Source organism: Eubalaena glacialis, chromosome 5 (assembly GCF_028564815.1).
Source record: "Eubalaena glacialis isolate mEubGla1 chromosome 5, mEubGla1.1.hap2.+ XY, whole genome shotgun sequence".
In the NCBI taxonomy this organism is placed as follows: domain Eukaryota; kingdom Metazoa; phylum Chordata; class Mammalia; order Artiodactyla; family Balaenidae; genus Eubalaena; species Eubalaena glacialis.
This window is the reverse complement of record NC_083720.1, coordinates 153,800,415-153,823,020: the sequence shown is the minus strand read 5'-3', so window position 1 is coordinate 153,823,020 and position 22,606 is coordinate 153,800,415.

The following is a 22,606-nucleotide window of genomic DNA, read 5'->3' as shown; positions in this document are numbered from 1 at the left end:
TTAGCCTTTATTTTACATGATGTTATGCTGTATTTTTCCATGCTTCTAAATTTCCTTCAAAATTACTAATTTTATATGACTGCATAATCTCCTATATTATCAATATGCTACAATTTATTTAACTTTTACCCCGATATTTGGACATTTAGTTTGTGTCCAAGAAGAGGGTTGAATGTCTTTGTCATAAATAATATTTCAATGACCATATTTGTATATGAAGATTTGTACTAATCTCGAAGTATTTCCTTTGGACATGAGAAGTGATTTGTTGGGTCACAGTATTTTGGCATTACATTCATATCCAAATTTCTTCACAAATGGGTTGCATCCTGTGGGCAGTCTATCATAATGCCCTTTGCACCACACCATTACCATCACTGAATATTGTCTTTGGAATGAATAACTTCAACAATATTATACAGGGACATGAGACACCATTTCAAGGTTATATTAGATTTGTATGATTATAGGCCAGATATATTTCCCTTCTGTGAATTTTACCTCTAAGTTCTCTTCACATTTTGTTATTGAGTTACTAAAGCATTTTCAATTACTATTATTCATTCGTAAGCACAAGGTTTTAAATTTTTTTCTTAAGTATTTTTAAATTCTTTGTTCATTTTTCAAAATCAAATGAGTTTGCTTCAAATAAGCAATAGTAACTCTCCAATGTTTCTAAATAAGCACAAGATTTGACATAGAAAAAACACCCAAAGGACATTTCTTGCTTTCTTCTTTCACAGGGACCTCTGGGCATGTTTTTTATGTTTGTATCTTTAACTTGAGAATACATACATCTTGGGTGAGATCGGAGTCATCATTTTTCTCCGACATCCCTTCATCTTTCTGAGCTCTCACTGTGCGTAATGGGTGTACCCACTCACACAGAGACAATGAGATGTAATGAATTGTGGAAAAGACTTCTTTGTGGGGAAAAGAGTGCCACACACGTCTTTGGAATGGAAGGAATTTGACCCCAAGCAGACAGCAGTCACATTCCGTATCAATAGGGTGCTATGGCAGTAACTTTGATCAATTCCAACTATTATGTTCGTTTCAAGGAATAACAAAAGAACTGCTAAACTTTTCATAAGTTTCATTAGAGGGAGGGAGGGTGTTCATGAAACAAGAACTGGTGTTGAAATTACAAATGCAACATTGTGTCAGGAGTGCCGGCCAGAATCTGCCCTTTGACAAGGAGACAGTTCTTGAGCTTTGACTTTTAACAAACTGTGGTTTAGTTAAAACACTCTGGAAGTCCTCCAGTTCACATCTGCATGATATTGCAACTGTGTTAAGAAAAGGGAAAGAAAGATACAAAAATATGAACATCCCTTCCGTTGTGTTAAATGGTGCAAGATACTTATTATATGATACACTCTTTTTAAAAATTCACTAGCCAATCAAAGACAGAGTAAAAGGATAAAAACACAATTAAGAATAACGAACACCTGAACAATATATTTTTTTAAAAGTAAGTCTGATGCCTGTATGCACATATGTTCATTGAAAATAGGCACAGGGACCCATGTCAGATGCATAAAATAAGATCATATGTTAGGTCATAAAAAGACCTCATAAATCCAAAAATGTAGAAGTAATACAAGAAGAATTCCCTGATCATAATATAATGAATCCAGAAATTAATACAAAATAAGAAACAAAAATCCTTCCACTTGGAAATAGTTTTAAGTTTTGAAAGTTAAAATCTTGACATAAAAAATCTTTTAGATCAAAGAGCTGTAAACTAAAACTTTAAAAAATCAAGAAAGTAACGATAATGAAGATACTGTATATATCAGATATAAACCATAAAGAAGAAGAAGAAATGAATAATTATTGAAATAAAAGCAAAATGAATGAGTTGAAATGCGAAAAAGGGAGCAGATTAGAACCAATAACAAAATAATTAATGAGCTAAAATAAAACAATAAAAGTAATCCAAAGCAAAGCTCCTTATTTTTAAATCAATAAAATAATTCAACTTTAGCTATTATAATCAAGAATAAAAGAAGGAAGATAGCTAGTGCACAAAAAAAGAGATCTCAAGAAATAAACTTGGAAATTTATTTCTTGAGTAGTTTAAAAATATTAAAAGACTACTTTCCTAATTCCAAGTGTAACAAACTTAAAATCTGGATGAAATAAGCATTTTCAAAGGAAAGTACAATTTACCAAAGTTGGCCACAGAATCTACATAAATCCTAAAACACAAAAAAATCTAAAAGTTATATATAAAAGAGCTATCTCCTAAAATAAAAAACACTAGACTTTGATAGTTTCACACACAATTTTTCTAAACTTTAAAACAAATAATTCAAGTTAAACTATTCTACAGCACATTAAGATCATAAACTATTTTAATAAAGTGTGAGTTATATTGATATTAAAACATTAAAAAAATCATAAAAAGACAAATCACCAAAAAAAGAGCTGACCAATTTTCAATATTTAAGAAAATCTTAAATAAAATAGTAGCAAACCCATCTAGCGGCACATTAAAATAACCATGCATCAAGAACAAGTGGGATTTATTCCAGGCAAAAAAAAATAAAAGATAGTTGAATATTAAAAATATATTTCATTATATTTAATTCTCTTTATAGAGCTAAGGTGAAAAAATTCACATGATCGCTTTCCTGCATGCCAAAATGGCATTTGATAAATTTTATACTAATTTTTACTTACAAAGGAGAAACACCCAAAATCAAAATCAGTGAAATATTCACTAGCACGCACTTAGGGGCACGGGTGCCTGCAAACAGGTTAAGCCCAGGAACCAGTGCCACATGGGAAGGCAACACTGAGAGCAGGAAGAGGAGTTGGCTCACGACCACTGTGACTAATGGGCAAGGAGCCAGAGTCGTTGCAATTAGGGCAGAAATTTATTTTTATCAGAAGTTTAAAAATACGAAAGAATGAAGTAAAATTAATACTCTTTGCAGATGATATGGATGTCAATTGGAAAATCCAAGATTAGTTAGCAATAGAACAAAAATAAAATAACTTCAAAGCATGAAAGCATAAAGGTATTAAAAATAAATATGGATGCGTTTTCGGTAACATTAGGGTGGAGAAAGAAGGCCTTTGTAACCATCATTGATAATGCAGAAGTCTTTAAAATAAGTGATAAAATTATCAGAGAGGTTTTTTTGTTGCTGTTGTTGTTTTAATGCCACTAAAAGGAAAACTAATCACAAAGTTATCATAAGCAAAAGAAAGACAAGTGGCCAACCTAGAAATAAAGAGAAACTTTGTTGGAGGCAAAGTGTAATTTCCCAAATATGGAAATACCTAGAAATCATGAAAAGAGCCAACAACTCAACAGAAAACTAATCAAAGACGTGAACAGTTCACTGAAAATCAAATAAAAATATTTCTGGAGAAATAAAAGATGTGCAACCGCATTCACCATAGATGAAATCTTAATTAAAATACTATAACATTTTTTACCTATAATATTAGTCAAAATTCAAAATGTTTGACAGTACAGTCTGTTGGTGGGGTTATATGAAAAAAAACACTTTCATTCATTCCTGATGGGAGTATAAAATACCACAACCCATGTAGAGGGCAATTTGATAAAACCTAACAAAATTTAAAATACTTTTATCCAGCAATTCTTTTAATGGGAATTTACCCTACAGAAACACCTAAAGTGATTTTTACATAGAAAGTTATTTTCTTGCAGTACTTTTCTATTAGCCATGTGACATCTAGTCATATCCATCTAAAGGGGGCTGATTAAATAAACTATGGGGTAGTTACACATGTGAAGATTTAAAATAAAAAAATTGAAGAGGGTTTTTAATACCCTGATATGGAAAATTCTCCAGGATACACAGTTAAGTGAAACAACAAAATCATACATAGTCAAGGTACATAACAGTGTCATATCCTTCGTTTAGGGAGGTAATGATACATATTTATATTTGCCTCTATGTACATAAAGAAACGCTGGAAGTTTACACAGGAACATATAAAACATGTTTCCTAAAGGAGTTCAATCAACACAGGGCAGCCAGGGACAGGGGTGAAGAAGATCTAAATGCATACCTTTGTTATATCATTTGGATTTTTGAAATCCATGAATGCACTACAAACTCAAAAAATACTTTTTTAAGTTCAATACTTATGAAATATTTTCCCGAATCTTAGAATATTATAGAATTAGAAATGCTGCATAGCAAGTACTCAATGAATATTTGTTGAGAACATGGATGCATTAGAATAAAAATTCTCTCTTCCATAAACAAACGGAAGGAAGAAAAGAAAGGAAGAGGTTAAGGAGAAACAGATAAGAGAGGGAGGGGGGAATAAATTCCACTTGACTTTTGTGTTCACACGTTCTATTTTTATTTGAGGTTAATTTTAAATATAACATTTGTTGTCTTATCAGAAAGCATTTCATCTGAGCACAAGAGTTTAAGTAATGCTGTATCAAACCAAGCTGCATTATATCCTGTTATGAATACATATTGTGTGAGTATTGAGATACTGTTTAAATATATACACTCACTGTGCATGCAAGTACATTAAGTGTTTCATTTGAAAGAAAATTTGAGGTGGATAGCACTATTCCTTAATTTAGAGTTTTCAATCAGAATAAAACTTGATTGAAATTTTCTAATTTGGTTTCCAAGAGTTGTATTTCTGTTCAACTTGCCTGCATGTTTGATTTATTTCAGCCTCATCTTTCATCTGATGCCTTTAAGGGGATATTCGAAATGTGTTTCATTTTTCAGATTAGCACTTTGTATGTACGTATGTAGAGATAAGAATTATTGTATTTTTATTACTACTGTTAAAAGTTTTACGCATAATATAAAAAGTAAATTTCAGGCAGTATAATACTGTTTGAAAAATTCAAACAGTGAAAAATTAGACATTTTGGAGAAGGTGGGGAATTCCATGGGTACCTAATCCAGCTGTGGATCTTTGCTTGGGGTTAGTTTCAGTAAGTAGTTCCTGAGTGAGCTTTCATCACACTTATTCAATTAACTGTTAACTACATCCAGCCATGGACAGGGAAGGCTGTAGCTCAGAGGGGTGGAAGTCTGTTCTACAGATAACACACTGTCCAGAGAATATGGAGAGAATAACGATAAGTACGGCAAGCAGTTAACATTCAGACCCCAATATATGAGTGTGATAAGGGTGGGAGGGCAGAGGGTCCTTGATCTGTTGTCCTGCAGGATGTCATCTTCATATGGGCAGGTTGGCCATGTGACTTCCATCCTTCTCCTTCCCACCAGGAGTGTTTACTGTGGTGTCCTGGAGCTGATCAGTCATAGTATATTGAGTATATATACTCAAGGCAAATAACTTTAATCTTCATACATCTCTGGATCAAGAGATGCCACACTTAGACTTCATGGAGATACCCCCAACATCACCTGGTGAGGTAGAGACAATGCATATCACCAGAGGTCTGAGCTTTTTTTTAGTGCTGGATTTTTAATATTGATATTTAGTAATTTTATCCTGGATGTGCAAATTAGGTAAAGGTATCAAAGACAGACTATCATTTTTCACTTCAAAAGCAAAACATGACATTGTGGTCCCTAACACCTTGATTCTTACCCCAGGGGTGACACAAGGAAAGTCAGGTAAAATGTCCTACCCATACAAACTTCAGTCTGTATCCACAAAGGAATGGAGAACAGTGCATTTTCTCTGTTTATATCCAGTAGAGAGACAGCTATCTGCCTCTCATTTTGAAAAGAGAAGGAGAAAAAATATATAACTTTTGCTCCTTTGAGAAGGGATGGCAAGGATCCTGGATTCTCCCCCTGAACTTTTGGAATGCAAATGCATCTTTCCAAAAGGGCCAAGTAAACGCTGAATGCCTCCAGCTTTTGTGACCTAGAGATGTCGCCTAGTTCTGGACTTCACAGGTTTGGGAATGTAAATAGCTAGGAAAAGAGTTCTCCAGTCTTTGTGGCACCTTGGGACTTAACCTAGGGACCTAGTCCAAATTATTGCAGATCTCTCATAATATGTGAAGAGTCAAATGCTTCCAGGAAAAATGAAAGCAAACATGGTCTATCTTTCTGTCCTAATATTTCCTCGTCTCAGAGGGCTAGGGCTTTTTACGGTAGAACTGAGAAATCTAAGGAGTTGTGTTTCCCCACAAGAAGGAGAATTTATATTTTTATGCAAGATGGAGAATATAAGCTTAATATTTGATACCAATATTCCAGGCAGGCATAATCATTAGTATTTCTCATTAATAATTTTATTACCATTTCTTTTTTTTTAACATCTTTATTGGAGTATAATTGCTTTACAATTGTGTGTTAGTTTCAGCTGTATAACAAAGTGAATCAGCTGTACATAAACATATATCCCCATATCTCCTCCCTCTCGTGTCTCCCTCCCACCCTCCATATCCCACCCCTCTAGAAGGTCACAAAGCACCGAGCTGATCTCCCTGTGCTATACTGCTTCCCACTAGCTATCTGTTTTACTTTTGGTAGTGTATATATGTCCATGCCACTCTCTCACTTCGTCCCAGCTTACCCTTCCCCATCCCTGTGTCCTCAAGGCCATTCTCTACATCTGTCTCTTTATTCCTGTCATTCCCCAAGGTTCTTCAGAACCATTTTTTTTAGATTCCATATATATGTGTTAGCATATGGTATTTGCTTTTCTCTTTCTGACTTACTTCACTCTGTATGACAGTCTCTAGGTCCATCCACCTCACGGCAAATAACTCAATTTTGTTTCTTTTTATGGCTGAGTAATATTCCATTGTATATATGCGCCACATCTTCTTTATCCATTGATCTGTCAATGGACACTTAGGTTGCTTCCATGACCTGGCTATTGTAAATAGAGCTGCAATGAACATTGTGGTACATGACTTTTTGAATTATGGTTTTCCCAGGGTATAAGCCCAGTAGTGGGATTGCTGGGTCGTATGGTAGTTCTATTTTTAGTTTATTAAGTAAGCAAGTTTTGTCACTTTTACCTCCATCCACAAAAAAAAATTTCTGTATGGATTTTGCATGATTTAATCTCTGATTAAATTCATCTTTTTCAGAATCATTATTTTTCTAAATTTTTTTTATTTTCTGAATATGTATACAGCACCTAAACATGACTTTATTAAAAATTAATGACACGAAAAGAATAAAATTTGCCTGCTTAGAATAGTTACCAAGTCCAAGCTCCTACTGCTTACCGCACAATAGGCCAATAAATTGAGACACGAGGTGTTGGGACAAGGAATAGTGACTTTATTCAGAAAGCTGGCCGACTGAGAAGATGGTGGACTAGTGTCCCAAAGAACCACTTTACCCAAGTTAGAATTCAGGTTTCTTTTATACGAAAAGGGCACAGGGTGTGGCTGTTTGTGGCAAACTTCTTGGTGCTGGAATCCTTTGTTCTTGCTGCTGTCCCCGTAGGTCAGGTCACAGTGTTTCTGTAAACCTCCAAGACAAAGGGTATTCTCCATTCTGCAACTTTTTATCACTATATGAATGGAAGAGTGTTATACCTTTAGAGGTCAGAGCCTTGAGTATAGGCTATCCTGTATATTGCAGGCTATAGACAACAGTCTTTTACGCAGGTGCAGAGCCAGCTGGACCAAGCACAGGCAACAGAGCTCGAGGAATAGATCCAATATGGAGTCAGGTTTGTTCTTTTCTGTTATAAAATGACTTTTAACAAAAATTCTGAAGTTTTATAAGGGTATTGATAGATCAAGTCCATAGTTTTTGGTTTTGGTTTTGGTTTAAGTTGGCTTTTCTTATTAACCCATAGATAGATCAAAGTGAGGAAAAAGAGATTAAAAAAAAAAAACTAAAAAAATAGACTTGGTCAAAGACATACCTATTTTCAGAGATGCAAACATGGAGAAAAATTTAACTTTCATTTGCAGTGTGCTATCTATTACAATTTTAAAAACATTTATTTTAATGCAAGTCAAGACCAATTCATCCTCACAGATATACTTAGAGGTAAATTAAGATTTAGGAATATTAACATATTAAGCTTTTTCAGTGTTTACTTCCACTTTTTTTTAATTACCACATAAACCATGTCCTGGATTAATTGAATAAAAGAGTGACATGACTAAATTCTTCTGTTTATGTCTAGATGAGTACTATCCCTTGGTTCAGTGTTTTAAGACATCTTTACACATATCTAACTGGACCTGCTCTTAGGCAACAGAAAGGCCAGCCTGTTGATGAGCAGGTGCTGTGAGTTGACAATTAAAAAATCGTAACATATCAAATCACATAAATATGCTTTGTACATAAAAGCTATTGGATTTGGGAGGAACAAAGACACTCTGGATATTAGTTTGAACCTCATCTTTAATTTTAAAATAATCTAGCTCAAACCAAAAATACAGAGGGGGGAACCTGGTGTCTGCTGTGGAAAGATCATGGATCTTGTACTGTGAGGATGACTGGAGAGGGAAGATTGAGACCTTCGTACTTTGCTCTTTCAGAAAAGGACATAAAATCCTCCCCTTTCAGCACGAGGCTGAGAATGACAGAATGAAGTTGCCAACCTACTACAAAAGCCTGTTATAAAACTGTCAAACCTAAAAAGACAACTGTTTAAACTCTAAATCATTCTCGAGAATGAGAATGCAATTGGCTAGATATATATTTAGCTATTCCAAATATGTAATTTGGAATCTTTTATTTAGCCTCTTGAGACCTCTGTCAAATGATCAGAGATTAAACAAAAACAATGAGAGTACTTTAATTCTCTAAGTAGGTGTTTGGACCAAATGTTCTATTAAGTTTCTTCTTTAAATTAGATCTTTGATTTATAATGCAGAAGGAGGCAAAGGAGTTTGGTTTTTGTTTTTTCCTTAATATCTAAGTTGACCTTTTCTTTTTTAAATCTCAGAAAAGGGAGTAAGAACAGACATCAGTTTGAGTACCAACTTTCCCAACTCTGGTTCCCACAGGCTCTCTTGTGGAAGAGTTTCTTCCCTCATCGTGAATGCTCAATGACTCGACTCCACCAAGAGCCCTGGGATCCCAGAGGAAGTTTTGCAATGATACTCTGAGGTTTTGGCCCTGAGGAAGAAAGCAGGAATTTTAAGAGTTTTGACATATTATGTATCATTTTGTTCCCGTTCAACTGTAAGTTTAAAAAAACTGTTCAGAAGAAATTTTTCCCAAATACCCGGCACCAAGTGCAGCATGGAGACCTCATGCAGGACTTTAAAAGAATAACCATGCTGAGCCCCATCCCTGAGATGAGCTCATGATACCTGCGTTAAACCTCACTGGGAGGGGAGAACTTGAAGGTCGCCCAACACTTTCACATTCCAGGCATCTGGGACCCAGAATGGGACCCCATTTCCTCACAGCACTGCAAAACTGTTCTCTCAACTTTCTGAGGGCCTTTGGATATTTTAAGTCATTCTGGATGACATCATATAGCACAGATTAGAAGGCCTATAATAAGAAAAGAGAATAATTCTGTCCTCTCCTCACCTCCTTTCCTCACTACTCCCCAAACCAACAACAAAACAATTTGGGCGATATTTCAGAAAAGGAATGTGATAAGGCCTGTTTCATTTTAAAACAGTAGTTGTTGGAGCTATTTCCTTAGACTTAAGCATCATGATGCTATGTTGCTTTCCTTCCAAAGAAGAGAGGCTAATATTGCTTTTTTGTTTGTTTTTAATCTAGCAAGTCACATCTCTGAAAAGAAATTATTGACATAATGGATGTGAATATATCTGAAATAGCTCCTGGCTCTCAGAAGCCGGTGAATAAATGTGCATTTTATAAAGGATAACAGACATGAGTAAATTTATTTGTAAAAACAAAAACCCTATTTAATTGATTTATATGTTTTCAACTGTTGTGCTTCCCAAACTTCGTTGTACATCAGCGTCATCTGGAGACTTAAAAAGCAACACCATGCTTTGCTTAAAGCAAATGACCTCTGCCCTCATCTTCAGGCAAAGTCAGCTCTGATTTCCACATGGCTGGGAGAACCAGCTGCTGAGAGCCAAGGCTTTGTAATATCATAGGGACTTTACATCAACAAAAGAATATGAAAAATTGAGATATTTAGCTGCTAATCTAGATGGTAAAAGTATGTATGACTTATATGGTAACTCCTTTCTAAGAGTTGTCTTCAAATCCTGTAGAAAATTAAAATATTTTCAAAGAAACTCCTCCCTATTCCAGAAATTTTTCATCCTAAGTACAATTACAGTAAGTTAAATGTGCTTCTATTTCCAATAATTTGTTCAGGAACAAAATGTGAGTTTACATAAAGATCTTGTAAGAACTCAAGGTTATTATAAACATGAACACCAAGTCATTTAATCATGCATCTGTCAAATCGAAACTCTGAGGATGAAGTAACAGGTTAAAGTATAATTCAGTGAGTGATGAAAATATAGCCTCCCTTGAATTATATTTCATAAACTGACTACTTATCAACATTAACAACTTTACCAAAATAAATAATTATTCAGATGGGGACAAAGAACATACAATAAAATATTTGGTATACTGGGCTTCTATTTCTCTATGTGCTTCTATTTTTTTCTATGACAAAAAGTCTCCCTGTGTTATTTCAGAGCCCATCAGATGTCAGAGAGGGCTCTGTGTGATGACTGGCTTTGAGGGCAGTAAGCAATGATCTCTGTGGAGTGATCCAAAGATACCAGGCAGGCCAGGATGCCCTTCCAAAACTTTGCATGTGTTAGCTGATGCTTGACATTCTAGAGTCTTTACCCCCCAGATCAGAGATCCTAAGCAGTGGTGCCCTTCAGTGTTTTAAAAACTCTATTTAAAAATACAGACATCCAGGCCCCACCCAGACGTACTGAACCAGAATATTTTGGGGTTGGATAAATTATGTGTGAAAACATTGATCTCCACTAAACACCAAACCCTGTCTCCATCCCATGCATGTTCCAGCAGACCTCTCACCTAAAGCCATTTTCAAGCATTTGTATTTTAGTGTGAATTACCTGGAGGAAGGTTTGAGGAGGTAAAGAAGAGAAGGGTCCTTCAGCGTAACTGTGGAAAGACCAAGGTACCAATTCCAGAAAAGGGTGGACTGTCATCTCATGTGTTAGGTCTAACAGAAACTTATGAGAAAATAAAATATCACAGGACTTTACAAAGTGAACAAGCCCTCGGCTTATCTTTTTTTTTTACAAAGAAACTATAAAACAATAAATTTTTGTAATAGTTTGAAAGACTTTCAAAAATTACACACTAGAGGAAAAATAAATGTCAAGTGGAAAAATTAGAAAAAGGCCCCTTGCCTACAAATTGACAATTAATACATAGAGAGATAAATATTTTACAGTGCTTTGAATATTTATGAAGCATCTTCCACATATTTTATATCACTTATGCATCAAAACAACTCTTGTTTTGTAGAATTAGGTGTAAGTAGATAGTGACTAACACCGTTTTACAGATGAGGAAACTCAAAGAGGTTACATGGCTTTGCCAAGGTCCCATCACCAGGGTCCAAGAGTCTGTGCTTGAATCTGTTTGCCTAATGTTAAATAGTCTACTTATTAAATCACAGGACTCCCTGGAAAATAAGTAGAATTTGATCAATTAGGATAATATTCCTGTCTCTGCAATCTAACAAAATATATGGGCTATGTCTTTCTCAAAGGAAAAACATTCTTCTTGGGTCTCTCATCAAACCCAGAGAATCATCTTGCTAAGTGTTTCTTAGCTAGGTTCCCAACTTTTGTTGGTGGCATGGAGAATGTCTGGATTCTCTTCTGAAATTCTTTGCCATTGCAGGAGGCTGGGAGTTGTGTCAAGCCCCCTCCTACTGCTTCCTTATCATTACAGCATAGGGAACATCTGTTTGACTAATGTCACCTAGTGTCCCAGATTTATCAGGGGAGTTCCATTATCTGCAATCCGTATCTGACAGAGGTGAGGTTAAGGTCAACGTCTAATGTTTATTCTGCTCTGGCTTCTACCTCTCCCTCTTTAATTCTCACCAGTCTAGCAAAATATCTATTAACTGTGTTATCTTTACAAAGAACTAACTTTCATTTTCATTGATTTTCTCTCATGTTTTTCTCTTTTCCCTTCAGTTGATTTCCACCCTGATTTTATTGTGTCCACCTTCCTCTTACTGGCATTGGAGTTGCTGCTCTTATTTTTCTCCCTTCTTGAGGTGAGAGCTGAGATCATTGATTTTAGACCTTTCTCCCTTCTCTACTCTAAGTGCTTCACGTCATAAATTTTCCTCTAACCACAGACTCCCTTTTGCTGTTTATTTCCAATTTAATTCTGTTGCAGTTGGGGAATACACTAGTATGATTTCAATACATCTGAAGTTATTGAAAACTGTTTTATGTCCTAGCATAGGGTCTACCCGAGAGAATGAGTCACTGCAGTGAAAATGTGGATTCTGACATTGATTGAAAAGTCCTCTATGTGTCAGGTCAAGTTGGGTGATAGGGTTATTCAAGTCTTCTGTATCCTTATTGCTTTTTTTCCTTCTGGTTGCCTTCTCAATTACTGCAAGAGGAGTATTGAAATCTCCAATTAGAATTGTTGAGTTGTCTGTTTCTCTTATGATTATGTAAGATTTTTCTCGATTTGTTTAGGGACTCTGTTTACATGCATCTACATTTGCTAAATCTTCATGATGTATTGGCTACTTTTTCAATAGGAAATGTCCCTTTCTGTCTCCAGCAATATTTCTTGTCTAAAAGTCTACCTTGGTATTAACATAGCTACTTCAGGTTATAGTTGCAGTTTGAATGATATATCTTTTTACCATTTTTCAATTATTTATTTCATTGGATATAAATAAAGTATTTCTCTTAGAGAAAGCTTTCTGACTCACTTTGGCAATCCCTGCCTGTTGATTGGAATGTTTAGTCTATTTACATTTAAAATAATTATTGTTAAGGTTGGATTTACATTTTGCTATTTTTTACACATCTCATATCTTTTTTGTTCCTCTTTTACTGCCTTCCTTTGTGGTAAAAAAAGCATGATTAGTTTACTTACTTTCTCCACTGATTTTTAATTTTAAATGTAATACACACAGAGAAAATTTAATTATTCATTGACTTTATTTTTCTTCATCAGCACTTTGAATATGTCATTCCATCCTGCCTGTCAGTCTCCACTGTTTCCTATAAGAAGTCAGTTGTCAATCATATTGTTGCAAATCATTTCTGCTTTGCTGCTTTCAAGATTTTCTCTTTGCCTTTGGCTTTGAGCAATTTGACAATGTGTAGAAGTGGGTTTTTTTGTTTTTTTGTTTTTTCTTTGTATTTATCTTACCTAGGTTTCATGAGTTTCTGAGATCCCTGGGATTCTATTTTTCATCAAATTTGGCAAGTTTTAGCCATTACTTCTTGAATTTTTTTTCTGTTTCTTTTTCTGCCTCCTAGTTGGATATAGGAGACAGTTGGGATTCATAGCCGGAATGCATGTCGTCTCTTCACTGTTCTTCAATCTGTTCTCTATTGTTTAAATTGGCTATTTTCTATTGATCTAACTCACATTCACAGTGATTCCTTCTTCCTCCATCTCAAATCTGTTCTTGATTCCCCTCATTCCAGTTGTGATGATTGACTCTTGATTTTATTTTCTTTACTGATATTTTTTATTTATTCATTGTTATCCTCATTTGCCTTTACTCTTCAAAGTGTCTCCTTTAATTCTTTGAGCATACTTATAATGGCTGAATGTAAGTCTTTGCTAAATCCAGCACATGGACCCATTTAGAGTCAGTTTCTACTGACAGCTTCTGCTTCCGGAACTGAGTATGAGCTATACTTTACTAATTCTTTGTATGTCCCATAAGTTTTGTTTGAAACTGTACGTGTTAGATGGTTTATTGTAGCAGCTCTATAACAATTCCCTTTTTATTTTTCTGAGGGTTATTGTCTGGATCTAAACTGCAGAATCTACCTGCTCCGTGGTACACAGTCAGATGTCTCTGCTCAGGTTTTCCATCCTCATGTTTGTTTTTCAGCCTGGCTTCTTAGGTGTTGCCTCCTGTGCCTGCATAGCTAAGAGGTGAGCTAATGCTTTGGACAGAGGTTTTGCTCAAATATCTTGAACAAATAAGGTTGCTACCCTCTGCCAATTTATCTACCTGTAGTCTGAGAAAGCATTCAGAGTTTCAGCCTGTTCTCAAGTCTCTTCAGTCTTGCTTTGGTTTGCTTGTTTTCTTTTTGTGTGTTTGCTTGTTCTGTTTTGTTTTGCTGGGTTCCCTTAGACTTCTTCTGCACACACATAGCTCTCACTCAGCCAGTGGGCAGGAGGATGGCTTATCTCAGCACTTCCATAGCTCCCTCATTTCCAGAATCTCCCCATGAAACATCTGGCTGGAATGTATTTCCTGCTGATTCTCACTTGAGTCCATCACCACTGTTAATCAGCAAAGCTGGGGATTTTGCATCCTACCCTGAATTGAAATTGAGTCAATCTGCCCCCTTTGACTGCAAAGCCACAGGTTTTTTGCACCCAGCCGCAGCTCACGAAACTAGAGCTCTTGTCATCCAAGCAGGGACTGGGGGTGGGAGTGGGTTGAGCGGTCTCAGGGAGATGGCCAGAGACTCCTACTGTCTTTATCCAAAGCTCTCACTGGCTTTTAGGAATTAATACTTCCTGAAATGTTAGCTGCTTTTGGTCAATTTCCAGTGCCTTTAAATGATTGTTTTTGACAATTTCATACAGTTTTATAGTCTTTTATTGTGGAGATGAATTGCCAAGCTATTCACACAGCTATTATCCCATTGATGTGTCAATCTGCAAAAGGCAAAATCATAGAGACAAAAAATAGGTCAATGTTTTCCAGGTACTTGGGGTGGAGAGAAGTCCTGACTACAAAGGAAGTATCAGGGAACTTATTGGGGTGATGGAAACATACTGGATCTTCATTTTGATTTTGTTTACATGACTACGTGCATTTGTCAAAACTCATAAAATTGTATATTAAAACAGGGTGAATTTCTTAAGGTAACTGATACCTTAAGAAACTTGGTTTCACAATAACCATAATCTAGTCTGTGGAGTCAGACTACTTAGGTTCAATTCCTAATTCTGCCTGTGAATATATGAATGACCTAGGACAAGTTATTTAACCTCTGTTTCGTATCCCAACATTGCCAAGTAAGTATGATAATTATGTTAGTTTCCTATTGCTGCCAGAACAAATTACCACAAACTTAGTGGCTTACTACAAAACAAATATATTACCATAAACTTCTGGAGTTCAGAAGTCTGAAATGGACCTCATCAGGCTAAAATGAAGGTGCCGGCTGGGCTCTGTCCTTGCTGGGGTTCTGGGGACAATCTCCCTCCTTGCCTTTTACAGCCTCTAGGGGTTGCTGACATTACGCAGCTTGTAGCCCTTCCTCCACCTGCAAAGTGCACAGAAGAGCATCTTCAGATCTCTCTCTGACTCTGATGCACTAACTTTCCTCCACATTAATAATCTGTAAGGGGAAAGAATATATATAGATACATATATATTATTTTGCAAGTTCTCTCTTTATATATACCTGAATCATTGTGCTGTACACCTGAAACTGACAAGACTGTAAATCAACTATACTTCAATAAAATAATATTTAGAAAGAAAGAAAGAACACTGGTGGTTACCTTGGACCCACTGAATAGCCTTAAATCTCCTTAATTTAAGAGCCGATTAGTACCCTTAATCCCATCTGAAACCATGCCGCTTGCCATGTAATATATGATGCAATACGACATAGCCACAGGTTCCGGGGATTCAGAACTGGACAACCTTGGGACGTCTGCCACAATAATAGTACCTATGTCCTGGGTTTGTTGTGAAGCCTGAGTTGTAAATGCAAGCACCTAGAACAACACCAGCACATACGAGTGCTCAGTGATTGGCTCTATCATTATTATCATTTCACTATCCAGCTCCTGATGTTGGGGTCAGGCACGGAGTAAGCAGGGAGTGTGGGACGAGGTCGGGATGCAGTGATCCACACAATCCTGCCTGGCCCTCAACAGAACCGAATGTGAAAATGCCAAGATAGTAACTTTCACCCAAATGCAAGAGTTGCCATTAAGCCTGCATCCTTCTTGCTTTCTGTCCTAATGTCAGAACTATGCAGAAGCAGATCCTTTTACAAGTTAGCCCCCTTAGTATGTGAGGGAGAGAAAATTTTGAATACTGTCTAATTTCTGGGTCCTCAGGTCATCACCAAGGTGAATAAAGTGACTGCGTATCTCGCAAAATGGGCTTATTCACAGAATTCCATAAAACTCAATGTAACTGCTTTTGATGGATACATAGACACAAGCCTGCCCTCAGGCACCCTGAACTTCTTTATTATACCCAGCAGGGTACCTCATTCTCAAGCTTCTGGACACTGACAGACCGGGACAGGAGCAAGCCAGGTGTATTTCTCAAACTTCTAAGAGGTCAGTTAGAATAGAAGCCATTATTCTCAGTATAAGGTTATGCAAACCAGCTAATCAAAAGAGAACTTTAAGGATTCAAACTTAGAAACTTTGTTTATTCCTTTCTATATTATTGCTGTTTCGTGAAATAAAAAACTCTCATTTTTTTCAGATTAAAAAGTATGTATTTCCCATGTATATATTTGGCCCCCTATCATGTTATGTAGATGCATTTTTATTTAGTAATTACATAGAGCTACTTAAAAGTAATTAAAGGACGTTAAGGCTAATTTGGCTCAGTAAAATCAAGTATTAAAAATGTGTTTGGCATAAGGAAGTTAACTTCTGAAAGAAATGCAAGTTCACACCAGACTAGCAAATTTTGAACAAACATATGTTATACAACCAAAGCACTGCTTAAAAAAATGCATGGTTTTAAATGTCACATTAATACATAAAACACTAAAATGAATAAAATAGTAAAATAAATCAAGAAAGCATTTATCTTGGGAGATTATAAAAAATAAACTTATGGCAAGTAAGTGGAATTAATAAATATAAAAAGGCTCTAATGGATTAAAAATCATTAGATTAATAGAATAAAAATAAATCTAAGAATCATTTTCTTTAAAATACAAAAAATAGGTAAACCATTAATCATTGAAACAACAAAAAAGAGTAAAAGCATGAATACAAAACATTGAAATGTTTTTGTGGCGATAACCATGGACAGACAAAACACGAATAGAATAATGAGAGAATATTTTCCTCACTACTTTGCTCGATAACAATGAGAACTTGTATAAAATAAATTATTTTCTGGGAACATATAAATTAAAATTAAACCCAGAAACCTTATACAATATTACCAGACAAATCACTCTAAAAAATTTCACTATAAAGCTATTCTTTCCAAAACTCAAAGGATCAAACAGTTTCACAGGGATTTCTACCAAACTTGTAAGGAAAAATTAACTACAATGCAATTCATGCTCTTCAAAAAATAAAGTACAACAGGGAAAAGAATGTAAAGAACTCAAATACTCTTTAGGAAATAATTATAATATGGATTCTGAACCCAGAACAATAGCAGAAAGGAGAGCTGGGTAAAAATCATTCCACTGAATGATTAAGAATGTAAAAATAAAAGTAAACAGAATTCAAAAAGCACATTAAAATAATAATACAGCATAAGAACTGTTATTTACTCTAAGAATTCAAGGATGGTTAAATGTTAGTATATCTATTTATATAAATTTGAAGATTAATTGAGGAAACAATAAGTAAAAGTCATATAAATGCCCTTCATACATATTTAATGGGCGTTTACCAAGAAGCTAACATAATTACTAGTATTCTCAATAATCTGACATTTAAGTTACCTGTATAAATCATGCTTAATTGGGAAACATTAACAGCATTTTAACTGAAATCAAAACTAAAACAAATATATCCTTTATCCTCATTTTAATTAACATTGTTTTGAATGTGTTAGTCAGTGCAGTTAGATCAGAGAAGATATATGAAGTTTGAAATTTATATTATCATGATATTTAGATTATATGATTGCTTTCCAGGGGAAAAGAATAAAAGAATCAGCTGAAAAAAAATTATAAGCAGTAAAAATAGTTACTAAATTTGAGTGGAAAATTAAATACACAGAAATCAATAATCTTCACATCACTAAATAACTGCCAGTTGGAAGACATAATTCATTTGAAATAAAACAAAAAAAGTAAAATATCTAGGAATAAACTTAAGAAGCCTACAAGATGTACATAAATAAAAACTTAAATGCAACTAAAGAATGCAAAAAGAAGTTTGAACAATTATAAGGCACATGTTTTTATTAAAGAGAAAGACTTCACATCATAAGATGTTAAATCTCTTCCGTCAGCTTACAAAGTTTTCAAGATTACAATAAAAACACAATAGTCATTTCTTTTGGGGACTAAACACACTGACCTCAAATTTCACAATAAAAAATAATAAGAATATAACACCAAAAGCACGATCCATGAAGATATATATGATAAGCTGGTCTTCATTAAAATTTTAAAACTTCTGCTCTGCAAAAGACAATGTCAAGAGAATGAGAAGACAAGCTACAAACTGTGAGAAAACATTTTCAAAAGACACATCTGATAAAGAGCTTGTATCCATAATATACAAAGAACTCTTAACACCAGCAATAAGGATGCAAACAGCCCAATTAAAAATTGGGCTAAAATCCTTAACAGATATCTCACCAAAGAAGATATACTGATAGTAAATAAGCATACAGAAAGATGCTCCTATGTTATCAAGGAAATGCAAATTAAAACAATAAGGTACTACTACACAATTATTAGCATGGCCAAATCCAGAACACTGACAACATCAAATGCTGCTGAGGATGTGGAGCAACAGGAACTCTCATCCATTGCTGATGAGAATGCAAATGGTACCTACAGCCAATGTGGAAGACAGTTTACAGGTCTGGGTTTTTTTGTTGTTTTTTTACATAAGTAAATATACTTTTACTATAATACCAAGAAATATGTCCTTTGTTACTCACCCAAAGGGACTGAAAACTTATGCCCATAAAAGCACCTGCACATAGATGTTTACAGCAGCTTTATTCATCATTGCCCAGATTGGAAGCAACCAAGATGTCCTTCAGTAGGTGGACAGATAATTAATCCGTGGTACAGCGACAATGGAATACTATTTAGCACCAAAAAGAAACGAGCTCTCAAGCCACAAAAACACATGGAGGAAACTTAAATGCATATAACTGTATGTGAAAGAAGTGAAAGTGAAAGCAAAAGTGAAAGAAGCCAATCTAAAAAGGCTACATATTATATTATTCCAGCTATATGACCTTCTGGAAAAAGCGAAACTATAGAGACAGTAAAAGGTCAGCGGTTTCCAGGGTTTGGGGGTGAGGGGGAGAGATGAATAGACAGAGCACAGAGGATTTTTTAGGACAGTGAAACTACTCTGTGTGATACTATAATGAAGAACGCATGTCATTATACTTTTGTTCAAAGCCACAGGACATACAAGACTAAGAATGAACCTGACGTGAACCATGGACCCTGGGAGATGATGATGTTTTCTGTAGGTTCACCAACTGTAACAAATGTACCACCTGGTCAGGGATGTTGATAATGAGAGAGGCTATGCCTGTGCGGGGGTAAGGAGTGTATGGAAAATCTCTGTACCTTCCCCCTCAATTTTGCTTATAAACCTAAAACTACTCGAAAAAAATAAAATCTTAAAAAAATTTAATAAGAGAGTTCTTCCCATACCTAAGCTGTGGAAAGCTGAAAAGAAGGCTTCTCTTATTTTAACACAAGAAAAAGCCAGAAAGACTACAAAATCATACATTTTTTAAACCTATCAAATTGCTGATGTCACAAAGTAACACCAAGTAGCCTGGAAATCCAATAAGGGGCAGGGCCCCTGGGAGAGAGAGGGATGGTATGAACTGTCTCATCTAGGGCAGAACACAGGAAGATGCTAGGACCACCAGACAAGAAGGTAAGAAGGGATCTTCTAAAATTTTAATAAATTACTGAAGACTGAGTATAGGCTAGTGTGACATGATGAACCTGCTGATAGCCCCAGACACAAGAAGAATTTGCCTTTACTTACAAACCCTTTTCCACAGACTTCCAGCCGGTGCACAAGTGAAAGCTTAGGGGCAAGTCAGGAGACAGGCATGGAGGAGGGGATGGAGGGGGGATCCCTACTCCCTGCCACCCTGGGAAAGGCAAACCCTGCTCCCCTGCCCACTCCCTTGTCTCTTCAGAAACAAATGCCTTCGGGAGAGAAAATGACACCTGTCAGCCCTGGGGCTTAAGTTAACATCCATTGAGGAATTCCTTCAGCAGGCTCAGTAATAGACTTATCCTGGCTGAGGAAAGAACCAATGAACTTGAAGATGGGTCAATAGAAATCAGCAAAACTTAAGCACAGAGAGAAAATAAGCATGAAACCAAACAGAACAGAGCATCAAAGAGCTGTCAAGTAACATCAAATCATCTACATACTTGTAATTGAAGACTCAGAAAGAGAACAGAGTACGAGACAGAAGTGATATTTGAAAAGATAATGGCCATAATTTTCCTAAAATAATGAAAGACACCAAAACTGAGAGTCAAGAGGTTAAGAGAACCCAAAGCAGGATAAAAACATATAAGCCATATACAGAGACATATCACATTCAAACTGCTGAAAAAGATAAAAAGGAAATTTTGAGGGTCGGCAGAGGAGAGAAAGACCCACCACATACAGAGAAACAATGATGAAAATTACTGGTTTCTCATCAGAAGCCACATAAGTGAGAAGATAACGAGTGTTATCCTTAAAATTCTGGAAGAAAAAAACCCAAAAATATGCCATCTCAGGTATCCATACCTTTAAGAAATATTTCTCAGTGATGAAGGTTAAATGCTTTTGCAGACACACAAATGTGGTGAGAAAAGATTGCCTGAGAGTCCACTGGAGAACTGCTGCCCTAGCGTTAAGTGTTTTTGTCAGGACAGAAGAATGTCCCAAATCATTGTCCTAAGCTTCCACCTTAAGAAACTAGGAAAAGAAAAGCAAATTAAACCCAAAGTAAGCAAAGGGGAGGAAATAATAAAGCACAGAGCATAAATCAATTGTGTTGAAAGCAGAAAAGTAGTAGAAGCAAATCAGTGACACCAAAAGCCGGTTAAAAAACAGAGAATACAATTGATAAACCTCTAGCCAAATTGATGAAGGAGAAAAAAGACATGAAAAAAAATATTCAGATCCTACTGATATTAAAGTGAAAAGGAAAATGCAATCATGTAACTGGATTATAAGACATGTAATGTAGACATGAAATAAAAAGTGTGTGGTATGAATAAAAGCAGTCAAGCTATGCAATGGACAAAAAAGAGACCCTTAAAGCCTGACAGCACGAGATAGATCCATATAGTTACATACGGAACCACAAAGTATGAGCATAATAGTGATTATTTAAGAAACAGTGTCAAGGAAACGGGAAATTAATGGAGGAAAATTAATTTGGATTCTTTATCTCGCACCTTGAAATTTTGATATGTTAAATTTATGTTTGGTGTGTTAAGTGTATGAAAATGTGAAATGTAACACTGTGAAGTTAATTTTAAGAGAATACATTAGAAAGCATCTAGCATAAGGTGAAATACTGATGAATATGATTACATCAAAATTAAGGATTTTTGCTTTACAGAGAAAGTCTGAGAGAAAATTGGGGGAAAAAAGTGCAAGGAAAAAAAAAACAAGACAATGTTATCTAGAATATGAGTCTCTTACAAGTTTGAGAAACATGACTTGCATTTCAAGTTATGACAAAAAGGCAATATATGTGAATAGGAAGTGAAACTTCATAGACTGAAAAACAGATGAAGATATTTCAAATCTCCCTAGTCATTAGACAAATGCAAAGTTACATCATGATCTATCACTTTATATCCATCAAATTAAAATAATTAGAAAGCTATATGATACCAAATGCTGACAAGGATGTGAGAAAATAGGAACCTCAAGTGTTTCAGGTAGAAGTATAATCTGACAAAGCTAATGTGTGGAAAATTTGAGGACATGGTAACCGTGAGTATGGCCCAGCGATGCTACAGTTGGATGTAGAAACACTTGTGTATAGGCACACACAGGGGTGTGTATGCATACGTTTATTACAGCATTGTGATCACGAAAGCTGGATGCAGCCTATGTGTCCATTTCTGGGACATAAATTAGGAAACAATCATAGACATGTGAAAAAAGATCATTAGGAAAATATCATAGATGTGAAAAAAGATCCTGCAGCAATTCAGAAGCAGTGACCATGAACCATGCTCTAGAGTAATAACAATACCATTAATGTAACTTCGAAATACACACACACTAAACAATATTTCACAGTTTACAAAAATACACACATATCCAAGGAAAAACCCCACACACATTAGTGATGCCTATCGTGGAGGAAGATGAATAAATATATTTGATGGCCAAGAATAAAGGAAAAGGAAAAAAAAAAGAATAATAGAGGAGACTCACACAGACCAATACTATAGTATAGTACACCGAATAATATAGCCTCTGCATTTGAGCTCCCAACACACACACACACACACACACACCCCACCCACATACTTAGACAGACACACATGCACACAAAAAGTTAAAACAAAAAGCCAGAAAATTAGACAAAACTTTGGTATGGGAGC